Source organism: Triticum dicoccoides, chromosome 4B (assembly GCF_002162155.2).
Source record: "Triticum dicoccoides isolate Atlit2015 ecotype Zavitan chromosome 4B, WEW_v2.0, whole genome shotgun sequence".
In the NCBI taxonomy this organism is placed as follows: Eukaryota; Viridiplantae; Streptophyta; class Magnoliopsida; order Poales; family Poaceae; genus Triticum; species Triticum dicoccoides.
In genome coordinates, this window is record NC_041387.1 from 522,583,919 (window position 1) to 522,589,102 (window position 5,184).

A 5,184-nucleotide genomic window follows, 5' to 3' on the forward strand; every position below is an offset into this window, starting at 1 on the left:
ACCTAGGGCACCCTAGGGTTGGGGTCTCCACTACAAATCCTTTTTTTGAAAGCGCCTCCACTACAAATCCGCTTCTACCTCGTCCTCTTGAAGAAAACCGATGATGCGTGTGGCGGTAGGGTTTGTAGGAGTACTACAGCGTGCGGGGCGACATCATAGTAAGTGGGAGAGGGATTGAGTTCGAGTTGACGCCTTAATATGTGTGGGCCGCTTGGTTTTACGGGAACGAGGCAACATTTTGGGTTCGGGGACCAGTGGAAATATAGTACAAAAAATTGTGGACGTAGGTTCGACCAAAAGGCAATGATGCATGGGCCCTGCATTTTGATATACCCGCGGCCGCTTAAAATTTGCTACTCTCCTCAAAACTAGTAAGGTACACATGCATTGAATGCATGAGATTTGGAAACCAAATTATGAATAAATACACACTTAGCATATAAAGCTTTGAGTCATATATGCATGATGTAGATGTTCGTTTAGTTCTTATAGTTCATCTCATTCAAAATCAGTTAGTTTTATAAAAATGTTAAGATTCATGGGGTTGTGCATTGTAAAGCATAAATTAAAAAAACAAATAATGGCAATTCACTTAGAAAAAAATTGGGCAATTATGATACGAAAGATTCTAGAACAAAGGAGACGTGCTTGTGTTTTGAGGTTTGTGCATTATGCTTAAGTTCAACCATGGCGTCTTCTAAATTGTACATGTGGCAGAATCTGGTGGAATGTTGATGATAACCAACGGCCAGTAGTGCTCGGATTTACCTTCTCTGTACTGTCGGATTAGCTTCATCCAGCGACCATCTTTCAAAATTATTCGTACACTATATAGTTCTTGTGCCATAGTTGCATGTCTTGGAAAAAAGCTACTAGTGGGTTGTACTAGCTATTTAGTAATAGAAGATGTATAAATGGAAGTTGTAGGGAAAGAGATGACATGGAGTATCTAAATTCCTATGAGTAGGGATTGGAAAAGAGATGTCATTTGGTTCACATCATAGTAACTTTTCTATTGAATCTAGAGATGACATGAATCTCAATTCCTTTGGGGAGGGATTAGAAAGGAGATGTCATTTGGTTCATATCATAGGAACTTTTCTATTGAATATACGCTAATGTTTATTTTCCTTTGAAATTATGGGAGTATAGGAATCCATTCATATGATCCAAGTGGCTCTAAAGCTATAAAAATGATATGATGTTTATTTCCTTTGAAATGTGGAGCATATGAATCTATTCCTATGAACCAATTGGCTCTAAAGGAAAAAAATCCTATAAAAATCATATCATATGAAGTTCCTATGATATTCCTCCACACCAAAGGATTGTTGAAATTGCTGCAGGTGATACGATGGTCTTTCTTTGTAGACTCCTCCCCCATCTTTATAGTTACCTCTCAAAGATGAATGAAATGATATATACTGGGTATTCTATATGTGCATTTTGGTACACGAAAACCCGGTAAAAGTTTGAGAGGTTCGAATTTTCAATCAAGATATATGCACTGCATTTTGGAACGGAGGGAGCATACGAAAGTTGCTAACACTCACGTGGAAGATTTGTGTGTACGAGGAGTGGCTGTTCTGTTAAATGACATGGCAAAACTGACACTGTCGGATGCCCATCTAACGGTTCTTACAACGTTCGTTAGGAAAAGGCTTGTGGCGAACATTTGTCGGATAATGATTTACGGACACATGCATTGCATTGATACGTGCCCCCTCTCTCTCACGCACACACACAGGACTCGGGGGAGTCGTGACTCATGAGGGTGCTTGCACCCACCGTCTATCTGCAGGTAGACGTCACACACATATGTGCTCTTCACATCCTACCCTCAGAACTTCTAAAAAACAAAAGACGTCGCGCACATTTTATTTTAGCTCACATGTCACACTTATACTATTACTCTTGTGGTGAACGTTCTTTGGGCATATTATATTGTACTCTTATGGCGCACTAGTTCTCTCAACCCACTCACGGGTACACGTAGGAGCACTTTTTTTGAAGCTGGTACAACAAAATCACTACACTATATATATAAGCAGGAGCCTTAGCGCTTGCTTTACTAGGGTTCCTCTCTTTAACTCGCTCATGCTCTCCAGATCTAAGTAAGACATAGGTGGCCTCACTCTCTCTCTTCTCATGGCTGGTCACAAATGCGACCAGAATAACTCGACCGGGGCAGGGGTGTAGGTGCATCATTCACGTTGTCGTCAGCAGTGAGGGAGGAGACCAACGGCTACCTGCGTGTCTCGATCGGCGGTCGTGCCGTTCTCTCCAAGAGAGCACCGCTCGGGAGGGCCTCCGACCCCTTCTTCCTCCCTACGGTATTGTGGCCAAGATGCGGCTTCCCGATGTCATCTTTGCCACATGCTGACGACCCTCAGGTATATATTCCTTCAAAACCTGCCTTGCTCTACTGCCCCAGCTCCCCACTTGGCTACTTGTGGATCTTTTTCTACTTCCGTCCATTGTTCCAAAGCCACCTTGACTTTTACTATTATTACAGGTAAGGCTAGTTCATACAGTCGACTCTAAGAGTTGGTTCAAACAGGGAAGAAAGTGGGAAAGTTGTAGCATGAATCTAGGACTTGGTTCTAAGAGGAAACAGGGGAAAGTAGTAGATACTGGCTACCCAACCGGTCTCTTGGTTGAAAAGGCGAAGAAAGCATGGTGGTTGGCGAAGGGTGGGGGGAAGTGGACATGTCTCTTGGTTGCAAAAGGAAAGAAAGTGAGGGGCGTTGGGGGACAATGCAAATGAGAATGAGCAGGTCTAGATTTCCTGTGCTCACATAGGAAAATGTCGCCGAGGAGATAAAAACTGGGACAAATGCAGACATGTTGCCTGAGTGTTTGCCACTCTCGGCAACCACATCTGCCTCACCACTTTATGCCCCTGCTGTCCCTACGCCCATATCGCTACCGTTAATGTAAAATCACATGAAGCATTAAGCAATGCCACCTAATGTCACTATAAGTAATGGTCTAGTGGTGTCGATAAATTGAAGCAATGCCACCACCATTTTATGAAGTGCTTCCATCTTGCTTTATTTCCCATGAATTGTGTTTTTGCAGTTACACGCTAACATTGCTTCATCCTAGTTGAACTGGACAAATTTGATTGCACATTTATTGACCATGTGCTACTCTCATGACAGTAATACTAATGCTATTGTTCTGCATGTTAATCAGGTGGCAGTGTTGATGTGATGTGATGCTACTTACTTAAGGGTACTTTCATACTGTCAATCTAGTGCCAATTATAACACAATAGATGTTGTTGTTAATCATATGCCACTGCAAATATCTGTCATTGTTTAAATAACCGTATTTCGTATTTGTGCAAACAGGGATGTCTATCTCCATATTGTTTCTTGTCTGCGCAATCAAAAGTACACACCTTAGTTTTAGTACAACTGCACAAAATGAGATGGCTATTCCTAGCCCTTGTCCTCTAACCACCAGCATTCCAGGTATTCCTACATTGGTAGTAACTAGGTAGAATGACAAACGCAATCTAAAAGAAGCTGATTCATATGTTTTACTTCCTGATTGTAGTGCAGGGACGAGCAAAAACATATGCATCCAAGTCTGGAATGCACTTTCTACCAATTCATCCACGGATCGAGGACTAGCTGGCACGACTACACGTCGGTTTTTTGGACAGGTGCGCGGACAAGAGGCATTGTGGTCTGCTTATTTCTGCAAATAGCGGGGCTTAAATTTAGTGGAATGCACAAGAGTTTCAGTTGGTCAATACACTACATGGTTATGTTCAGCATTCCAGCTGAGAACACAATTATGATTGGTTATTCTGGAATGAGAGAACCTAACCCTGGATGGTGGCAATAAGAAAAAACCAGAGTGAACTCCAGGAAATTTAAGCATGCCGGGAGGCCCTTTGCTCAGAGAAGCCTTGCTTGTTTTTTCTTGTTTTGTAAACCTTCTCACAACTTTGTCTTTTGTTGTGAACTAGTATATGTTTGTTATGTTCTATGAATCATTGAGATGTATAAAATTGCTTAACTTATGCTTTTGAAGTTTTTTATGAAGCCGAGTTTAATGTGAGTGTTCCACATGAACGCTGGACTAGCATGTGAACGTTTGGAATTTACATTGTGGCCTCAGTTGACTGCATGAACGACTGTAACAAGATACATAGTTGCTTATATGTCAGACAGCAGATTGTTGATTGTTAGCTGGTCGATAGCCTAGTGTTGAAGGGAGCTGAGCCAATCTGTCGTGTTTTGCACAACTGCTTACAAGTGGGGTAGCACCAACAGTGTTTACAAGTACTTATGTATACGTCGGTGTACAGTTCTTGAACGAGTACTCTATTTCATCAAACACACATTGCCCGTATGATAAACCGTGACAACTTATGTCTTACCATGACATATTCATGAAAAAACTAGTGAGGACGCATCTATTTCGGCAACAATTACGATGGTTCTCACATGATTCACGGGCACACAAAAGTAGCAGCAGTTCCCATAGACGGATTCAAACAGAGTACTAGCCCCAGAAGGCTTGATAACACGCAAGGTTTGGATAATTAGAAACAATCCAAACTACTATTAAACACTAGCTGGGGCAACTATTTCATGCCTCGATCTAATTTGGGCTGGAAACAAGATGGACCTTGCCATGAACATCATCGAGGACATCCGGCAGCAGCTCAATCCTGTGAACCTTCATGAAGACAACCTTGTGGCCTTGCCACTCATAAACTTGTTTCTGGAGGCATGCCACATCATCCTCCTGTGTAAGCTTGACAAGAACAGTATGCCTCACAAACAAAGGAGTAGCTTTTAACTTCTTGTGCTTCAGTACACCCTGCATAACACGCCTGACTACAGTGAGGCTGGAATACAACTCGACATTGGTATAAGCGCAAATGCCTTCCAAGATCCAGCAGCCTAAGAACTCTGTTTTCCCAGTGCGTATATTCAGGTCATCCGCCTCATAGCGAGTGACATGTACAACCACACAATCCTTGTCTGTATCAGGGATCTAATTGAAACAGAAACAAATTCTCAATAACTTTCCAGTATAAGAAACACAAGTTATTTTAACCACTATATATAGCTTGTCATCGAAGCTAATAATTTTTTTCATTATTCATCACCACATACTTAGATGAAAAACCACAATCGAGATCGGCAAAGAAGAAAATCA